The sequence below is a fragment of the Lissotriton helveticus genome, chromosome 7 (genome assembly GCF_964261635.1).
Source record: "Lissotriton helveticus chromosome 7, aLisHel1.1, whole genome shotgun sequence".
Lineage (NCBI taxonomy): Eukaryota > Metazoa > Chordata > Amphibia > Caudata > Salamandridae > Lissotriton > Lissotriton helveticus.
In genome coordinates, this window is record NC_136068.1 from 435,285,733 (window position 1) to 435,307,988 (window position 22,256).

The window sequence follows — 22,256 nt, forward strand, 5'->3', positions numbered from 1 at the left end:
GCTGTAGAGGGGCTCAGCTCGTGCTAGGGCACCCTCTCACACAAAACCAAGCACTCTGCCTCCAGGATTGTCAAGGCCTGCCATAGGAGTGACTTATAGGTTAATATGTGTCTATATCTATATATATATATATTTCTGCAAGAGGTCACGGCACACATTGGCAATTGGTGACTGTTTATTACTGTGGTAGCGGATTGCCGTGACCCGCAACTTGACCCCTGGAACTGAGGATGAGCCAGCAATTGCAAGTCCATGACTTCATGGAATGGCGCAGTCACTGTACAGGCGCCTTCTATCCTTGAGCCCAGCGGGACTAGTGAGCTGGAAAGTAGGGGACAAATAACTCTTTATTCCAATCCCTGCCCAAGTCCTCTCCCTGAACTGCGTACGAAAATCTATACCTACCAGGACACGCTGCTTTCAACATGCTGCATTGTGGGAACGGTGGTTTTTCAACGCGAACTACTGATGTCAGCCGGCAGGTAACGCAGTCCAGGTGTGCGCTTCACCATTGGGGAAGGAGGCGCCTATAAAGACACTGTTTAGAGAGGCTGTGCTAAGATGGTGGCATCTGACGAAGGCAGTTCGCCGAAACGCGTTATGCCCAAATCCAAGAAATAAAGGTCTTTAAAGCCCCGCTGCGTCCCCGTTTCTGCTTGATGGGAGGAGAACTACTTTGGATATTCGCGTGTTTGCCAGTGACACGCTTGAAGGGACCCTTTCTACAAGAGGTCACGGCACACATTGGCAATTGGTGACTGTTTCTTACCGTGGTAGCGGATTGACGTGACCCGCAACTCGACCCCTGGAACTGAGGATGAGGCGGCAATTGCAGGTCCATGACTTCATGGAATGGCGCAGTCACTCTACAGGCGCCGTCTATCTTTGAGCCCAGCGGGACTAGTGAGCTGGAAAGTAGGGGACAAATGACTCTTTATTCCAATCCCTGCCAAAGTCCTCTCCCTGAACTTTGTACGAAAATCTATACCTACCAGGACACGCTTCTTTCTAAATGCTGCATTGTGGGAACGGTAGTTTTTCAACGTGAACTACCGATGTCAGCCAGCAGGTAATGCAGTCCAGGTGTGCGCTTCACCATTGGGGAAGGAGGCGCCTATAAAGACACTGTTTAGAGAGGCTGTGCTAAGATGGTAGCATCTGATGAAGGCAGTTCGCCGAAACGCGTTATGCCCAAACCCAAGAAATAGAGGTCTTTGAGGCCCGCTGCGTCCCTGTTTCTGCTTGATGGGAGAACTACTTTGGATGGATATATATATATATATATATATATATATATATATATATATATATAAATATATCTATATATATATATATAAATATATCTATCAGCATTCTGCACACCTCTGTACTCCGTGTTATGCACAATGAATATAAATTCAAACTGGATATAAATCATGGCTCTGGCTGACCTTTAATATGCTATATGGGCTTTATCCTTAAAATGGCCTTTATTTGAAGTGAGAAAGACTTATTCGTAGTTTTGGGACAGGTTGAATGATCCCTCAGTCAAATCCTCAAAATCTCAGGCAAGGCAGCACAGCATCAGAAATTTACAGATTCGTACTGAATCTGGCTGGAGTCAGACATTTTTCTTTCATGTGTTACATGCCAAATGCTTTTGGAAAGTGGTAGTGCAGACTTCCCCTTTATGGTACCTCACCATTTAATCAGTGGCCTACAAAAATGACTGCAAGTTATTTTTGTTCTATTATTCCGCTAAACGGTCCTTTAGGTGTTCTATTTCTGAGTGTTCTATTCCCTCTCTTCACACTCTTACCGTCAATTATCCTTTTCACATGCCTCTCACCCCTTTCTTTCTACATTCTCCCGTCTACCCCGCCTTTCTTCTCTGCCCATTCCCTCTGTAACTGCCCTCTTCCTCCCTTTTCTTACCTTCCTCTTTCCCCAACTTATTTCCTTGCTTCCCCTGTTCACCCTTACGTGCACTTCTTTAACATTCCTCTCCTGTACCCATTTTTTTATTACTCTTCTTTCCTCTTCACGATCAGGTCCATGGATTAGATGCAGTGACGTGGAAGGACGTAGACATCATCCCCATCGACATTGCTGATCGCACTCAGGTGTCGGAAGACGCAAGTCCTCTGATAGTCTGTTTTTGGTTTTGTCTGACACAAGCTGCTTTCTGGGGACATCGACTAAACAGATCTGGTTTGGGGCACATTGTTAATGTGTGCTGATGGGTAGATGTGAAAAGTATTTTTCATGCCACAGTTGTCATCCTCTCTCTACTGCACGAGTTAGCAACCTCCGCCCAAGCCCCATGGGCTGATCGACCTATCAGTGGCATTGTGATTAAACAAGGGGCTCTCCATACTACTCTGGTTGTATGAAAAATTGTATTTAGAAATAGACTGTCCAAAATTAGAGCTGTTGTGTTTTTTGTTTAGTTGAACAAGCAGCATTCCTTGTGCAGCTCTCTCTCCCTCCACACTATCAAACATCTCATTGTGCTCTACAAGATTCAACCCACTAGTGGAGGTTTGCCTTAATCTTAGCCTTTTTACCCTCTTGCTTTCCTCACTGTCCTTCACGTTCTTCTTGGCTACGAGTGCTCTAAAGGTTTCCTTCCTTGCCCTAGGGCCCCTGGAAGTTTTCCTTTGGGTTCACATGCCAGCTATTCTCTTTGAAGTAGTCCCCATCCACACCTGCAGAGGATTACTTTGTCAGTCATTCTTTGTACCTCAAAGCCCCCCTCTATTACCTCCAGGTTTGTTCTCCTCTCCTTGGCGCTGCTGCTTAACTCCACCATACCTTTACAGACTTTCTCCAAGGCCTCTTGTCTTATGTCTATACTCCGATTCAGTAAAAAGGTCTGGATTGTTTATAGAAGGTACATTTGGATAGATTTCAGTGTGTGATTTGTTAAATCTCTGGAATTGTGGAAGGGTAGTTCGAATGGCATATTCCCTATCTGATTCATGTACTGATCTTTTACCTTCATTTACCTAAAATTGTAAAGTGCTCTGATATCCTTCGGGATCAAGACCGCGCTATATAAAACTTTATAAATAAATACATAAAATAAATATATAGATATAGGTATACTATATCTAAGTAAGGGGTGATTACCACCACAGGGTGCAATTGCAGACCTGTGGTGTCAGTTTGGAAGGCTAACCAGGGATGGCACAATACATGCTGCAGCCCCTCATAGGCCTAGGGTGCACCTATGCCCTGGGTACCTAAGGTAGCATATTAAGGGGCTCACAAGGGTGACCCAGTAACCAATCTGGTATGTACCTAAACTACATGGTATCAATTTAGAGAGAGAACAGCTAGGCTGTGGGCCTGATTAGCAGGGCCACAGCCATACTAAAGTCGAAAAAACAGTGAATCACAGCAAAAAGTGGGGGTAACCATAGGAAGCAGACGCTACTCCTACAGGAAGGACCTGCTGTAATGTGACCATATGGAAGTGGTCATATTGTATGTAAAGATTTAGGTGTCTCAGGTCTAGTATATGTCCTAGGGAGCCATCCTTTTTGGGGATAAGAAAATATAGGGAGTAAACTCCTGTGTTCTGATTGTGTACTCAAACTGGTTATATTGCATTCTTTTGCAGTAGAGAGGCAACTTCTTGTTTTAGGAGTGTGTGATGCTCTTCTGACATGGGACTCTGTCTGGGTGGTATTGTTGGAGGAGTGGAAGTGAGCTCCAGGCAATAACCTGACTGAACTATTTGTCTCACCCACCTGTCTGTTGTGATGGAGTTTCAAACAGGTAGGAACTGTTGTAATCTCCCTCCGACAGGAGTGGAATGGTCTGGGGGGAGGGGAGGGATGTCACTGCTTGGGAGTGGAGGCATTGCAGTTGTTGTTACCTCTGCCTCTACCTTTAGTGTTGTTACCTCTATATCCTCCTCTATAATAACCTCTATTGGGTGAGGATTGGGTGGGTGTTTTGTAAGAAGAGGAGGCACCGAAAATGTTTGGAGGCGCCCCTGTAAGAGTGACGAAAGGATGCTCTGGGAGTCTGAATTTGTAAAGCTCCCATGGACTTTGATGTGTCAGTATCCTTTTTCATTTTTTCTAGTGCATTATCAACTGTAGGACCAAAAAGATGTTGCTGGTCAAAAGGTTGATTAAGAATACTGGTTTGTACCTCCGGTTTGTAATCAGAGATTCGCAACCAGGCATGCCTACGTAAAAGTATGCCTGTATTTATTGCCCTTGAGGCTGTATCAGCAGTATCCAAAGCACAACAGATTGAAGTATTAGTAATGACTTTAGCTTCCTGTATTAAGTCAGAAGCCCTGGTCTTATATTTGTCTGGCAAATGTTGCATAAGGGTTTCAAGCTCATCGTAATGAGCTCTATCATACCTTGCCAATAGAGCTTGGGTGTTAGCAATTCTCCAAACGTTGGCTACCTGCGAGATGGTGCGTTTGCCTGAAGCATCTAAAAGTTTGGACTCTTTATCGGGGGTGGAGCATCCCCTGTTGTCTGCGAATTAGCTCTTTTCCTGGCGTTTGAGACTACTAATGAGTCTAATGGCAACTAGCCTTTGATGTAGGCTGGGTCAGTTGGAGCTACTCTTTCTCCAATCTGGGAATAATTACCCTGGCTCTGACGGGGTCTTTGAATACTTCTGGCGCATGCTTTACAAACCCTTTAAGCATTGGTAATGTGGTTGTGGTTTTATGTGATGGTAATAGTATGTCCATAAGGAAGTAGTCTTCTACTGGGTCAGTGTGGTGTAGATCGACCCCATGAAAGGTAGCTGCTCCATGAATGAGGTGTGTAAACCCTATAGTGTCATCTGGAGGACGTGGCTTGGAAGGGTATGTGTCTTCTTGTGGCAGATCAGGGGCATCTGGCGCATTATAATCTTCCCAAGGTTCATCTGATGGTCCAGGAATATCCTCTGGGTAATGTATGGGTTGCTCATCTTCTATCCCCCCTGAATAATCATCCCCATCATCATCTGCTGGCGCAGGGCTGTGTGGGATGAATAGTGAATGTACAGGGGAAATATCAAGATCTGGTAGTTCTGGAAGTGGTGACGGTACCCTTATAGGAGAAGTCTGAGCATGCTTTTTGAGAGGGACTGGAGGTGTGGTGGGAGGGTCCAGCTTCGTTTTTTCAGGCACAGTAATGACATGTCCAGTCTTTGGATGAATAAGAAGAGTCTTTTGTTTTGGGTCTGTATGGAAAACTCTTCTGTGTAAGTATCCTTTTTCGGCATAGACTTTTCTTGCTTGTGACCGAGTTGTTTAGAAGGTTTAGCAGAGTCCACTACAGTCTTGGGAGCAGATTTTGGTTTCGGTTCCGAAGACTTGTGGTCAGAAGCTTTCTGCGTGTCGTGTTTCTTATTCGGATCGGATGTTTTCGGATCCGGAGTTTTTGGTTCCGAAACACGTTTCGGTTCGACAGCTTTAGGTGCTGAAGTGTGTTTCGGTGCCGAAGTGGACTTTGAATCGACTTGTTTCGGTACCAGAGTTGGCTTCGGTTCGATACTCTTTGGTGTGGAAATTGTTTTCGGTGCCGAGCTTGTTTTCAGCTTGACTGGTTTGGGTACCGAGGTTTGCTTTGGTGCCGGAGTTAGTTTTGGTATAAGGACTTTTTTTCAAATGGACCGACAGGCTGACTCGAGCCTGAGTCGCCTAGAGGCTTTTTGGTAGTCTTCATTGCCGAGCCAGAAGGCGGGGCGTCGGAAGTGTGTGGTCGGTGTGCACCTGGACCCAAAGGTGGATGTGGAACCGAAGCCTAGCCATTATGGGGGTGTGAACAGGGTCGACGCTTGTACTCACGACCTGTTGACCAGCTGGAAGGAGATAGTCATCATCTGATCCTTCGGCCCCGGAAGCTGAATCCTCTGCTCCAGAAACGACAACGTGTTCCTGCAGTTGTTGTTCGGACTCTAGATCGACTGGAGTTTCGTCTATGAAGAGATCTGGTGTCGATGAAGAGGACTGCGCCATGACTCTTCGAGCTCGACGGTCTCTGATAGTTTTCTTGGACCGGAACGAAGCGCAGGCCTGGCAATCTTGGCTCTCGTGCTCTGGGGACAAGCACAGATTGCACACCTCATGTAGATCAGTGTGGGGAAATTTGTATCCACACTGAGGGCACTTCTTGAAGGGTGTTCTTTCCATGAGCCAAAGGGCGCAATGGCGCAGGTGGGCCCAATGGCCCAGACGATCGCTGGAATCGAGAAGTGCAAGCTTTTTTGACACGAGTAATAAGGAAATCGCGATCGAAGACAATACCGACGGTAGAATGGAGGAATGGAAGTCGGAAAGGAGATCAGTAACGGGACCGAGCGATAAAAGCATCCGAGCCCGATGGCGGAAAAAAACAATCTTAAGATGGAGTTGATGCCCATGCGCACTATGCTCCACATGGGGAGTCATCCTCCGAACAGACTCTTCCAGGACAACAGCAAAGTGTAATCATCCGGGCCTACCACCAGATGGTGATCTATGCATTAGTGTGTGATCTGCAGCCCATACGCCTCGAACATATCCTTTCGATATATGTCCCTCCGACTCTGAAAGACTTGACTCTGGCAGACTTGGAGGCCCTGATGCTAGAACTCCCAACAGGTCTTTTTATGGGAGGTGATTTTAACATGACGGGATGAGAGTTTCTGGACCGTTTACCATCCAAGACCCCACACCCCACCCAAACACGGCTGACTGGGTTTCTCTCTGCACTGGGCCTCACTGACATTTGGAGGGTGCTGTATCCCACAAGGCCGGAATATACTTTCCCCTCAAGGGCACATGGGAGTCGCTCCCGAATTGACTTTTTAATCTCCCTTGCCTCACATCTCTACTTTACAGATGTGAAGGATCTGGCGAGAGGAATCTCCGATGATTCCCCCTTGTGGATGAGATATAGGGTGTGGAACGCATGTAGAGCGGGCCCAGTTGCGATTAACCCCTGGTATGTCTAATTACCAGCCATCAGGAAGGAACTTATTGAAGTCACTGAACACTATTTCCAAGAAAATACTCATTCAGTTGCATCAGCATAGGTACTCAGGGAGGGCTACAAGGCAGTGGCCAGGCCCTTTTCCTAATTTCAGGGCACAAGCGGGAGAACACAGCAAAAGTGACTGAGCTCGAGCAAGACATTCTTGACCTTGTACTTAAGACAGTAGAAAGGGAGGATGATAGCTTGCAACATACATAAAAAATTAAACAACAAGACTATAAAGATTGAGTGACAGAGGAGGTAGGGATTAAAATGAAGGGGACACAGTATTGAGAGTACGAGATTGGCGATAAAGTAGGAAAACTGCTTGCATGGCTCGATCAGCATGAGAGAGCAAACAGATGGGTGGCATCCATCACTCTAAATACCGGGGCAGTCCTCCGGGATCCCAAGGAGATTGCCGGGGCCTTCGGCGATCATTACTCAGTGTTCAATTCCTCGGGAACGAGGGCTATGGAACAAGACTCCCTGGAGTTCCTGGGGGATATCCCCCTTCTAGTCTTGACGGTGGAAGAAAAGCAGCTCCTCGATGCTGAAATTACTGAGGAAGAGGTAATGCAGGCACTGAGAGTCCTAAGCTCGGGCAAGGCGGTGGGCCCAAATGGTATCCCTATAGAACTGTACAAGCTCACAGCACCCACAATACTGCATCTCCGGGCAATGTTTGAGGAAAGCAGGACACAAGTCAGGCTCCGGACCGATCAAAGGCTAGGTAGCATAGTAGAGATCCACAAAGAAGGTAAGCCTAGGGATCAATATGCCTCATACCGATGACCTATTTCACTACTCAACATCTGAGGCAAACATTTTAGAAAAACTATTAGCTTTAAGGTTACTTCCAGTGCTTACCCCCTTAGTTGATCCGGATCAATCTGGCTTCATGCCAGGACGTAGCACTGCTTTAAAGCTGAGGCGCCTACATGGGGTGCTGGGACGTGCCCATAGGAACCGGGAAGATGCGGCAGCTCTCTACCTGGCGTTTGACACCATTGAGTGGCCCTATACGTTCGCGGTTCTTAGACGAATGGAGTTTGGACAGCGCTTCCTGTCCTGGATGGGCCTCCTGTACAAAAGCCCCCTAGCGCAGGTAGTGGTCAATGGAAAGACATCAAGAGTGTTCCCTCTACAGAGGGGCACAAGACAGGGTTGCCCACAATCCCCCTTAAAATTCGCACTGATGTTAGAGCCAGTGGCAACTTGGATCCAAAGGAACCCAATAATAAGAGGTCTTCGCTGGTCAGAGAACTGGGAAGACTAAATATCGCTGTATGCAGATGATGTCCTCCTGTATGAGGCCTCTCCTCGTTCTTCTATCACCAGAATATTAAATATTTTCAATACTTTTAGTAGATATTCTGGGAACACAATTAACTGGTCAAAATCAGTGGTGTTTGGTCTCTGTGAATAAAGGCCCTCCCTTCCCCCAGAAAGTGAAGCTCAAATAGTGACGGAAGGATTTCGATATCTAGGCATCTATGTAACGACTGACCCAGCCCCCTTTCAATCCTGAAATCTACAAGGCCCCTTGATACGACTCAAAAACGATGTCCAACACTGGCGGGCCCTCCCCCTGTCCCTTCTGGATAGGGCAGCCCTATTTAAAATGATGGCACTGCTGCTTTTTCTTTATACTTTGCCGAACACACTATTCCCAGTTCCTGAGACATATTTGAACTTAGATAGTGCAGTCTGAACACTCCTATGGGATGGGGGATCCCCATGAATTGCATTCATCAAGCTGACCTATAGCTGGTATGAGGGGGGAATAGCATTGCCTCACATACAAACCTACTATAGAGAGGCTCAATTAGCAACTATATATCAGTGGGTCCACCAACCGCCTCTCAGAACCAGACTATAGGATGGATTGACTAAATCTCCAGCCAAGGGGGTATCTGCAGGCACTCTATACAGATCCAAGGCATCTTTCTCTGAAGGGGCCCACTGCACTGATCGTCAGTTTGTGGCACTCAAACCTTGCCAAGCTGGGGTGGAAGAATAAAATTACCAAAGCAACACCCCTATGGGATTCACAACAACTGGACTCAATGGGGAAGACAACAGGATTTGATAAATGGGAGCTGATTGGTATCTCGAGAGTGGGAGAACTGCATACGGGGGTCAACATGATACCATTCAAACAATTACGAACATTTTACGAATTGGCCCACACTGATTTTTTTGCTACCTACAGATCTGGCATGCTATGGTAGCAGTGGTGTCCCGGGGGGGGGGGGTCCATACCTGAATTATCACCATTGGAATGCAGGGTCCCAGAAAAACATTTAACTCTTAGGGCGATATCCCTCGCATATCAAAAACTCATTAATAACTTACCCGACACTCTGATAGCCTTGAGAGAACGCTGGGGACAAGCCATTAATGACCTACAGGAAGAAGACTGTCTGGAAGCCCTGGCCTCCCTGAGAGGAGAGGACATTCAGGCCTGCTTCAGGCTGATCCAGCTCAAAATTTCATCACAGAGCCTACATTCCCTGCAATATACTGCTAAAAATGGGTAGGAGAGCTGACACACTATGTCACAGAGGTTGTGGGGAGGAGTGGTCGTTCTATCATATTCTGTGGGCATGCCAAAGAATCCCTGGCTACTGGGAAGCCATAGTATCCTGCATTTCCGAGATAGTGGGAGAGGCATTAATACTCTCTCCCAAATGGTGTATATTGAATGTTTGGGAGGACTCTGAATTGGGACGAGCAGATCAGCCCTAGGTCACCCTTGGTCTAATGGTAGCGAAACGTAACATACCCCGCCGATGAGGGTCAGAATCCCCGTCCACCCTATGGGACTGGAAAAGGGACATGGACTAGTGTATGGTGGCAGTTTATGTGAGCAGGTGGTGTCCAAGGAAATGGGGGAAAATATGGGATAAATGGAATGCTTATTGGGGGTATCCTTGCACGGCCCTCTTGGAAGCGAGAATCCAGCCACTAACTAACCCAAGTACTACTGATTGAGGTAACAGGGACAATGAAGGAAAATTAGTCCTGCGATAACAATTGGGGGGAAGAGGTGAACCTGCCGGACTCTGTAAAGGAACGATTGGCATGTGCTGACTTAACTGTAATGCTATGTCTCTCTTTTGCTTGACTTTAATAAAAAGATACATTTAAACAAAGGAAGGGGTTATAGTTCTTTCACAGTCATCATTTTGGAACTGAAGTATTTTCAATATTATATACAACTAAGCCATAGTTGCTGCTTTTGTATTTTATGCAACTAACAACTATGGACAAAGCCAACAGCCCTGGCTTGTTGTAGGTGTAATATATTATATATCTGAATGCAATACCAGAAGTAGCAGAATACCAGTCGGCCAGCACTCTATTTTAAGCCATGCCCTGAACTACAGCGGACACACTCTTTGGAGAGACCCCCAAGTTTTTTCAACCCACTTAAAGTCCTTGAAACAACACCATCTCACTGTCACCTCAGGTCCTGGCACTGTGCATCATGCATGACTTCTAAGTTTTCAGATGGCCTATGTGGGCATAGTGAACCCCCCCCCCCCCCACCCTGCCCCTTGCTTTAGGAACTACAGCAGGGTTGAAGTTCTTGATGGGCCTCTTCTGTCTGCAACTCTGCAGACAAAGGCTCAGCTCATAATCATTGTGAAAAGGTGGGTGAATAAGTAAGTACAGGAATAGGTGAATGGCTGGATGGACAGTGAAAGGATGACTGGATGAGTGAAAGGGTGGATGGATGAGTGAGTGGAAGGATGGATAAAAAGGTAAATAAATAGATGCATGCGTGAAATGGTGGATGTATGTATGGGTGGAATGGTTGATGGTTGGATTAGAGGGTGGATGAATAAGAGGGTGGATGGATGAGTGAAAGGGTGGATATATGAGTGAAAGGAAGTATGAGTAAGGGTGGATGATGAGTGAGTGAATGGGTGGGTGGATGATGAGCGAGTGAATAGGTGGATGGATGGATGAATTGATACGTGAAAGGGTGGTTGTAAGGATGGATGAGTGAGTGAAAGGGAGGGTAGATGGGCAACATGATGGATGGATGAGTGAAATGGTGGATGGATGAGAGAAAGGATAGATGGATAAGTGAAAGGATGGATGAGTAATAGGGTAAATGGATGATTCAAGAGTGGGTGGATGGATGGGTGCATGAAGCGATGGCTAAGGGAGATGGAGAGAGAAAGGGAGGATGGATAGATGGGTGAAAGTATGGATGAATGATTGACAGGATGGAAGGGTGAATGGATGAGTGAAAAGAAGGATGAGTAGAAGAATACATAGATGAGTGAAAGGGGGGTGAAGAGCTGGCAGAAAGGATGGATGAGTGAAATGATGAATGGATGGACGAATGAGTGACTGGGTAAATGGATGGATGAGTAAGTGAAAGGATGGCTGGATGGGTGAAACGGTAAAAGGGTGGATGGATGGGTGGAACTGTGGATGGAGGAGTGAAATGATGGATGGGGTGAAAGGATGGAGGGGTGAAAGGTTGCATGTTGGGATTGGATAAGTGAAATGATGGGTGGAAGGATAGATGATGGATACGTTTGTAAATGTTTGAATAGGTTTGGATATGGATGGGCACACAGATGGAAGGACAGAATGAATGGTGAAACTCCATTCCCCCACTTTATTTTTTCTTTCAAACTTTGCACCCCTGAGAATATTGCGCCCGTGGCAACCACGCCTGTGGCCCTGCCCATGCTATGCCACTGCCTACCAGTACGTATGACATATGACTTGCACCTTGTAGCTCTCATTGTCTTAAGGGACATTCCCCATACATTGACTGTCACATTTATGAGTCATTGTCTCTATATAATATACGTGTGATGTAATGCACTCCGACATAACACCCTGCTGTACATACTTCGGATGACTAGCACTAAAAAATAAATTAAATACACATGAGAGAGGGTCTATGTGAAGATGAGGGTCACCATTGGAGGGTTTTAACAAGGTCGCAATGGCCGTAACAGGCATCGGGCGTTTCCCTGGCAGGCTGAAAGGGGGGCGGGCAGTTTTGTTACTGGGGCTGGCCCTGCAAAGTTTCTTGCATAGCCAGCAGTTTTTAGGCAACAATAAAAGTGTCACAATAATTCTTGTGACTAACGTACCTGCTGGAGAGATAGGAGCTTTGTTTAGTGGCAGTTTTGAATCATCAAAGGTAGCACAGAGGGTTAATATGCCTGCTGCAAAGGATGTGTACCATGCATATCAAAGAACAGTATTTTATGTGCAGACCTCTGTGGGTTACTGCTTTTGTCACAGAGATTGATTTGTTACTGTGCAGTAGCAGTGGCCTTAATCCTGTCTCGACTGGACTACTGTGACAGCCTATACGCAGAAGCAAAGAAAACAGCTTTGAAAAAGCTAGACAGTCCAAAATACAGCAGCCCAACTGGAATTTAACCTACCAAGGGGGGTCCTCTGCCTCAGAAGCACTGAAACCCCTCCATTTATTTATTTGGCTGCCCATATACAAAAGGATCCTCTTCAAGATCCTGGTAATCACCTTTAGAACAGTCAGGTCAAATGGCACTAAATACCTCAGGACGGGAATCAAACCTTGTTACCCAACGCCCTCCGAGATCCTCCTCTGAAAATGTCCTAGTACCTCCCCGCTTTCACCTGACGTCCAGAGGAGGCAGTCCTGGGAACAAAAGCTTGGAATAGCCTGCCCATCCATTTGAGACTTTTTTTTTTTTTACTTTTTTTTTTGATTATACAACATGTATAAAAACATTCCCTCCTACAATTGGCATCAGATAAAAAACTTGCATACAGATCGATGACCTCATTATGGCACTAAAGGGTACAGGTATCACAGGTCAAGCTACGGCCATGAGGAATGAAAGAAGCATAATGTAAACAGGAGATGAATATGAACATGAGGAAGCAGCCGAATTCTACACAATGGTCAAATCTAAGAGTCCCCAACACCCTCCTCCTCCCCATCAGTCCCCGACCCCTCTGGCGTGAACAGCTCCTCACTAGTCCCCTCCGACTCACTCAGGGTCAGCCCTGCATTACACACGACCCTCCAGGCCAGAAGGTCGTCTTGCAGCTTGTCATCCCTACGCGTGCACTGCATATTAGTCTCCTCCGCCAGGGACCACTCCCGGACATCTCCAAGCCATGCTGAGATCTCAGGAGCCCTCCGGACCATCAAGGTAATGGCCACCCTACGTCGCGCCAGGACTAGCATTAGCTGCAGTAGCTTGTAGGAAAGGTTCCTTTTCTTAGGCTTAGGGACCAGAGCCTGCAGACAGTGGCCCGGGGTCAGATCTATCCGAAGGCCGGTAGTGGTGGCCATACGTCCCACCACCTCGTCCAGAAGCTCCTCACCAAGGTGCAGTCCCAGGCGAAGTGCGAGAACCCCGCCCTCTCCGCCCCACATCTGGGACAGGTGTCCTCCCTGTCCCCTGAAATGCGCTGCAAGGAAACCAGGGTCAAGTAGGTGCGGTGCATAAAATTAAAGTGTGTGAGCTTGAACCGTGCATTGCATGATACCTTACGTGTGAGGCTCCCTATACGCTTGCGCTGCCCCTGGTCCAAGGCCATTCCCAGATCTATCTCCCAGGCCCCCATGAGGGTTGGACCGGCGAAGCTGAATCCTGGCACATGGCTGAATAAAGCAAGGAAATCAATCTACGACCCCTACCGCAGGAGTGAACGATGTTCAGAGTATGGGAGATCGGGGGCGTCTCCAGGAATTGGGGCCAGGTCGCTTTCACCACACCTCCTGAAGGCCCCGGTAGAGTAGGTATTGTCCCCCTCCCAGTCCGAAGGCCTCCTCAGCCTCTTCAAACGACACAAAGGATTCACCTGGGTACAGGTCAGCCAAGGTCGCACAGCCTCCCGACCGCCAGTCCCTAAAGGACATGTGCTCTTCCATGGCAACTATGGGTGCCAAGATCCAAACCGGCAACTCCCTGTGGAAGGGGGCCCGTCTCAATACTCTCTCCACGAGCCGCTGCCAGATGCCGGCTGTGTGACGTACCACATACGGTAGGGCCGGATCCACTTCCCGACCCTTCATTAATGCAACCTGTAACGTCCTTTCATTTGCTCTCCCGGCCAAGAGTTGTATCTCCCAACTGTCCGCTTCCGCGAACCACCGTGCTGCCGGCAGTAGTTGTGCCGCATAGTAATACAAATCAAACCTCGGAGCCTCCAGACGGCCTTCCTCCCAGCTCCGTACCATGGTGTGTAGAGCAACCCTGCTACGACGTCCCGCCCAAAGCAGCGACGTGAGCAGCGTGTTGAGTGTGCGAAATATTCGTGGGGGAATAGGGCACAACGAGTTCTGAAGGACGTAAAGCGCCTGGGGAGCATCACCATCTTCGCGATAGCTAGCCGTCCCATAAGGGAGAGCGGCAGGGTATTCCAAAAGGTTACCAAGTGCTGTAGGGACATAAGAATCCTATTGACGTTCCGGGCCAGCACCTGCGCATCTGTTGGGGCCACCTGAATTCCGAGATTCCGGAATGCCTCCCGTTCCCAGCGCAGCCCAAGGTTCGGCAGGTCCGTTAGCGGTCCAGCACCGTAACCCGCCAGAGGAAAGATCAAGGACTTACTGCGATTGATCCTCAGTCCCGAAGCCTCCCCGAAACGGTCGAGGTGCCGCAATAATATAGGCAGAGAGTCTCGCGGGGCCTTTAAATAAAAGAGGGCATTGTCTGCGTATAAGGACACCACGTTACAAGTGTCCCCCACTTGAATACCCCATTGCGCCATCTCCGACCGGATTCAAACTGCCAAAGGCTCTACTGCCAGTGCAAAGAGGAGCGGCTAGAGGGGACACCCCTGCCGCGTCCCCCGACCCAAGCGCCACTCCTCCGAACGCCCCGCACCCAATCTCACTCTGGCACAGGGGGCCGTATACAGTAGACAGACCCAACGACAAAAATTGGGGCCCATCCCCATCACACGAAGGACCTCCAGCAGGTACCCCCAGTCAACGGTGTTGAACGCCTTGGCTAAGTCGATCGACACTATGACCAAGTGTTCCTCCCTATCCCGGACTTCATGGAGAATGTGGTTCAACCGCTGCAGATTCATGGCGGTGTTGCGTCCCGGGATAAAACAACATTAATCCAAGTGTATCAAATGGGGCATATGCGGCCTAAGCCGGGCCGCTAAAAGTTTGGTCAAGATCTTCGCGTCCGTGTTTATCATGGTGATGGGGCGGTACGCTGCCGGATCACACTTATCACCTCCCGGCTTCAGGATCATGCAAATTTCGCCCTGGTTCATACTAGGCGGAAGGGCGCTACACTCGAAGGCCTCCAAATACACCTGCAATAGGAGACGGGCAAGGGTATCCCCATACGATTGGTAGAATTCCGGGGGGCAGCCATCACTCCCCGGGGATTTGGCCTTCGGGAGGCCGGCATTGCGGCCCGCACCTCGCTCAACGTCAACGCTTCCTCCAATTCCTCCAGCGCATCCCTCGAAAGGGTCTGGAGGGTCAATTCCTGAAAATACGGGAGGTATGAGTTCTCGGTGATCGCGTGGTCCGCAGCATACACCGTCCGCAGGTGGGATTGAAGGACCCGGAGAATGCCCACCTCAGATTGCACCACTCGTCCCATAGGCCCCCGCAGCGCAACTATCCTTTCTGGGATGAATTCCCGCCTAAGGATCCAGGCCAACATTCGGCCTGACTTGCCCCCTTCCCTGTGGAGACGTTGCCTGTATTGACCCAGCGTGTATTTATCTAATCGATCTAAGATGTCATGGACACAGGCCCGGGCTGCCCGTTCCGTCTCATGATGTATGTCATCAGGGTCCGGCAATGTTTGCTGGTGCAATAAATTACCCTCCGCCTCCTGTAGGTCGCAGAGAAGCTGGTTTCTGACCCCATATGTGAGGCCCATACACTGCCTTCAGGGCATCCCACTTGGTAGAATAGGTGAGGGATCCCTCCTCCCAGTTCTTATCTAAGTAGTTGGTGAGTGCAGTCCGCACATGGTCCCTCCCAACCGGGTCCTGTAAAAGGTCTCCCGGCATCCTCCACGTCCGAGGGCGGCAGGGCTGTCCCTCCCAATTCAATACACATGCCACCGGGGAGTGGTTAGACAAGAAGCGAGCCTGATGGGTGATCACTAAAGGAGATAGAAGCATCTATGTTCGCGACCAAAACCCTGTCCAATCTGCTGTGTGTGTGTTATGAGTGGGGGAAAAACAGGTGTACAGTTTTTGGGTCGGGTGTCGTTGACGCCAGGCATCGCTAACCCCTAAATTCACCATTACCTCTTGGAGCCGCTTCCTCATACGCGGCTTCGTGCCTGCGCGGGGCGGGACACAATTAAAGTTCCCTAACCAGAACAGGGGGGTCTCAAGGTCCGGAATAAGGACCTCTTGCAGGGTCAGAAAGAACTCGGGGTCATCTACATTGGGTGCGTATGAGTTTAATATTGCAAGATCTCTCCCATCGAGTTTTGCCTGCAGTAGCAGGTATCTGCCATTTATGTCCGCCTCCATGTACTGGATGGCAAATGGGACCCCGGGTGCTACCCATATGAGGACCCCTCTAGCGTAGGTAGAAAAGGAAGAGTGAAACATCTGGCCCTGCCACTTTTTCCCCAATTTTCGGGCACCTTCATCGTCAAGGTGGGTCTCCTGTAGGCACGCAATGGAGACCCCGTGTCTACGTAGGAAGGAAAGGACTCTGTCTCTTAACGCATGTTCCCAGCCCCCTCACATTCCAACTTAAAAGCCTATACCCCATTGCCAATCCCGTGGTCCAACCAGGGCCACAGCTCTACTTCCCACGACCCACCCACCCTGTGCCCGATCTGTAATACAACTGATGCCTGAAACAAGTCCCCCCAACATCTCCCCACAAAAACCCCACCTCTCCCCTCCCACGAGCAATATTCCTGCAACCACCAAACATGCTGAAATGCCCTTCCCCTGCTGGTGCCAGGACGTACACAGCGATCCCATGTATCCAAAAGTACCCACCGCCCCAGCAATGAAAAAGAAAACCCCCTCCCCCCCATTCAGTCCCAAGCACCGCCAGGCAATTCAACAAAACATGTGCGGCTCAGACTCATAAGTGGTAAGAGCATGTATCTGCCAGAGCCTCTGCCCCTCCGGAGGGCTCGCCTCCCCACATGACCATTCGTACCTGAACATGGCCCCCACCACTCCCTAGAAAAACGTGACCCAAAGGGTCCAGCCTACAAACAAGACTATGTCTTTCAGGACCGGGTCTCCACCGTAGCCAATGATTCTCCTAGTGTCTCTGGGATCGTGTCAACAGTAGGCGGGAGAGCGTCCACAGGGGGCGGCAAGGTGTCCGGTACCAGCACATCGTCCTGTGGCTGTTCCGAACTTGCCCCCGGAAGATCCCCGACCTCTGTGGGTTCCAAGCGGAGGGCTCCATCGTCCCCCACCGTGACTCTACGTCTCTCTGCACTGTCAGCGACGCCAGTCGAGAACCTGCGCCTGGATAGTCATTTCCTCGCCGGACGTGTCCCCCACGTACCTCTGGATCGACGTCGTTCCTCATGCGGGAGTGCGTCACCCCTGATCTCGAGCCACTCCCATACCTCTTCAGGCCCATCAAAGAAGTGAGCTTTGCCCTGGGAGAGGACCTTGAGTTTTGCGGGGTATAATAACATATATTGCATGTGAGAAGTTGGCCTGATATATGATGTTTCCAATTCTGGAACCACCTTGTATCAGTCCAAACAATCCCTTATGGTGTCTGGTTGTAAGTCAACCTTGTAGACAAGCTATCTTAATGGTAGCATAGACTAAGCAGCCTTAAAGGCTAAACTCAAGAGGTCGTGTTAAGCGAGCTGTTTTACCAATCACAGTCCTGTAATATCAAATGAAAGGACACCACGCAAGTATATATTATAAAAATATATGTGTTTATTTCTAAAAATAATCCCCAGTACTCTTTATGAACAAAGGGGCACAAGCGTTAAATAAAAAGCACAGTATAACATACAAAGTTGCACAATTATGGATGAGGGCGGGTGGCCACTCAGACCATGTATTAAGAAAGTGGTATAAGAGATACCAATCGAACAGTGGTTAGGCCTAGGGCCTAGGGAATCGCTGGGAGCAGTCGGGACAAGCAATGCTGAAGTCGGGAAAAGCCCGCGGGATTCGGGTGCAGTGCTTAAAGCACACGCATGCACCAATGTTAAGTCAATGGTGCGTAAAAGTTACACAAATAGAGTTTTAGGATACTTCCGATGAACCTAGAAGGACAAAACTTTAGACACAGGCCCTAGAGGTGTGTACCAGTGTGGGAACACCGGCGTTGCAATGTTACCTCACCCACAGGAAGCGGGTGCAAAGGGTCGAAGTGGCGTCGGGTTTCGTCACGCAGGTTCTGGGTGCTTGAAGCTGAAGATGCTGCAGGCGATGTGAAGGAGAAGTGTCCGGTGTGATCCAAGGGTGGATCAGACTAGAAAAGTACCTGAAAGCAGAGGGGACAGAGTCTGGGTCACTCAGCAGTGACCATGGTGGAACCAGGACGGAACCAGGCAATGTCGGGCGCAATCAGGTGGTTGTCGAGGAGCTTCTCTCCGCTGCCACGTGGGCTCTGGGGCATCTGCGACGTCCAGGAGCGGGTCACGAGCTGTCCCACGTAGGCTCTCACCGTCGGCGCTGTCGGCTTCAAGATCGGAGCAAACAACACTTGGCAAAAGCAATCCACGCGGAACTGGAAGATTACTTCTCACTCGGACCAGGAGGGTCAGAGCGGGTGCTCCTTTTCAGAGGAGCGGTGCAAATCTGGAGCAACCAGAATCACAAGTCGTATTTAGGTATTCGCCGGCACAGGGGCCACAAGCCAGCTGGCAAGTGACCGGGCCAACGCGTTGAGCCAAAGAAAGCAGAAGGACCCCACGCAGCACTCGTCGAGTGTAGAGGGGTGAGCTTCGGTGCAAGAGTGGCTCAGGGTTGGGGCTTCTCAAACCCCGGTGTACAGCTTCGAGGTTCACTCGTGGGCTGCACGGTCAGCGTCTCGTGGTCTTTCCAAGATGGCGTGCCCCACGCTTCCAGTCGCCTCCACGGGTCTCAGCTCTGCAGGGACTGTGGATCGGGCTGTAAGAAGGTAGGCAAGCTTGATCTCGTCGATCTCTGTCGCTCGAGTTCCGGCGGGAACTGCAACAAAGCAGACGTCGATGTGCTGGATGGTGCCTGTTTGCACAGGGTGGTTACTCCTTGACCACAAGGGAGATTCTTCAGTCTTCTACGTCGAGTAGGATGTCGAAGGGTCCAGAGTTTCGTTTCTTATGTTTCATCAGGATAATCTGAAGTGCATTGGCACTGCTCCCACTCTTATTCGAATCTGGGGGGCTGGATTACCTGCTAGGTCCCCTCCTATGGGTGGGACCCAGGAAGGGGGTGGATACACCCCTTTCCTTTGATCCAGGCCGCGCTGGGACTGGGGCTGGTGTGCCCCAGAACCGGTTTGACCGGATTATGCAAGGGGAAGCCTTGTGCTCCCCAGGCAGTGTCTGGTTTCTTTCAAACCTCCCTGCTACAATCCACTATCTCCTGTCTGGGGTGGTGTGACACCTCCCTGTGACAGGAAATTCTTTGTCCAGGCCTCCTTGGCCGAGTTTCGGTCAGCTGCAGGAGGTCAGACTCGTGTCTGTGGCAGAAGCATCCATTTTGTGGATCTGAGGCTCTTTTAAAAATCAACCGCATTACAGCAAAGTAACATGTCTTCTCCCTCTAGAGCGGTGGAATGCTATCCCCGTCGCCAGGACTGGCGAGGGGATAGTATTCCAAATCGTATGACACCTTACACGACATGTTTTGATAAAGCCAAACCAAAGTTGCCATATAACCGCGAGGATTATAATGCACTTAATAGTATATGGTATGGCATTATCCCGGAATAGCTTAGGGAGTTGTTCCCGACAGCTGCAGACAGGCTCAGCTCATGCTAGAGCTCCATCTCACATTAAACCACGCACTCTGCCTCCAGGATTGACAAGGCCTTCCATAGGAGTGGCTCACAGGTTTATATGTGTCCAGATATAGGTTTAGATATAGGTATACTACATCTAAGCAAGAGGTGATTACACCATCTTGCCCCAGCCGAGTGATCAGCCAGTTGTGTCAATTTAAGAACCAGCCAGGTGTGGCAAAAGATATGCTGCAGCCCCTGGTAGGCCTTGGTGGCACCTATGCCCTGAGCACCTATAGTGCATGGTACAGGGGCTGACAAGGAGTCCATTTCCAATTGTTGTATGTACCTATAGCACATGTATTATGAATTTAGAGAGAGAACAGCAGGCTGGGGGTCTAATTGGCAGGCCCACAGCCTCAGTAAGTCGAAAACCAGTGAAGCAAAAAGCAAAAATTTGGGGTGACCATAGGATAGCAGACCCTACTCTCCTACACAACCCCCCCCACCCCCCAAACGCAGGGACATTAAACTTAACCTTGACCAGATACGTCTTCATGTTCTAAGTGGAAGTACCTGGAGAGACCATCTGCATTACCATGGTCAGTCCCTGGGCGGTGCTCCACTGTAAAGTCCATCCCCTGTAGGGAAATGGACCACCTGAGCAGTTTGGGATTTTCACCCTTCATCTGATTTAGACAGAAGAGGGGCTTATGGTCTGTCTGAATTAGGAAGTGAGTTCCAAACAAGTATGGCCTCAACTTCTTCAGGGCCCAAACCACAGCAAAGGCCTCCCTCTCAATAGCTGACCAACGTTTCTCCCTGGGGGTCAGCCTTCTGCTAATAAAAGCAATGGGCTAGTCTTGGCCATCTTGATTAAGTTGTGAAAGCACAGCTCCCACCCCCAACTCAGAAGCATCTGTCTGTACAATGAACTGTTTGGAGTACAACCTTGCTCTGCCCTATCTGGCACTTGGTAGCCTTGATAGTCAGGCCTGCCTTTTGCAGGGCCTCCAGAACTTTCTTCAGGTGGATAAGGTGATCCTCCCAGGTGGAGCTAAAGACAGCAATATCATCTAGATATGCTGCACAAAAGTCATCCAACCCAGCAAGGACTTGGTTCACCAACCTTTGGAAAGTGGCAGGTGCATTCTTCAAACCAAAGGGCATTACCACAAACTGATAATGTCCACTAGGGGTAGAGAATGCTGTCTTGGCTTTTGACTCTTCAGCTAGTCTGATCTGCCAGTAGCCAGCGGTCAAATCAAATGTGCTCAGAAATTTGGCAGAAGCCAATTTATCAATGAGCTCATCTGCTCTTGGAATGGGATGTGCATCTGTCCTAGTGACAGCATTGAGACCTCTGTAGTCCACACAAAACCTCATTTCTCTCTTTCCATCTTGCGTATGAGGTTTTGGCACAAGGACCACTGGGCTAGCCCATGGGCTCTCTGATGGCTCAATCACTCCAAGCTCCAACATCTTTTGCACCTCAGCCTTTATACAATCCCTGACATGGTCAGGGTACCTGTAGATCTTATTCTTCACAGGCAGACTGTCACCAGTGTCCACCTCATGGGTGCACCAGTTAGTTTGACTGGGTGTGAGTGAAAACAAGTGTCTGTGGGCTTGCAAAACCTGTCTGCAGTCCATCTGTTGCTGCTCAGTGAGGCTGCCTGCCAAGGCTACTCCATCAACTGAACCATCATCAGGGTTCTGGGAAAGCAGGTCTGGGAGAGGGTCACTCTCTTCCTCCTGTTCCCCATCTGTGGCCATGAGCAAGCTCATGTCCTCCCTGTCCACAAATGCTTTCAAACGATTTACATGGAGCACCCTGTGGGGGCTCCTAGGGGTTCCAAAGTCAACCAAATAGGTGACTTCTCCCTTTTTTTCAATAATAGGGTAGGGTCCAGTCCACTTGTCCTGTAGTGCTGCTGGGGCCACTGGCTCCAACACCCACACCTTCTGCCCTGGCTGGAACTAAACCATAACAGCCTTTTGGTCATACCAAGCTTTCTGTAATTCTTGACTGGCCTCCAGGTTTTTGGATGCTCTCTCCATGTATTCAGCCATCCGGGAGTGGAGACCAAGTACATAGTCCACCACATCTAGCTTATGCTTTTTGAGAGGTAACTCCCATCCTTCCTTCACCAAACATAGTGGACCCCTCACAGGGTGGCCAAACAAAAGTTCAAAAGGGCTGTAGCCAACCCCCTTCTGTGGGACCTCTCTGTAAGCAAAGAGCAATCAGGGTAAAAGGATGTCCCATGTCCGCCTAAGCTTCTCTGGTAACCCTTTTATCATTCCCTTGAGGGTCTTGTTGAATCTCTCCACAAGCCCATTGCACTGTGGGTGATAGGGTGTGGTAAACTTGTAGTTTACTCCACATTCCTTCC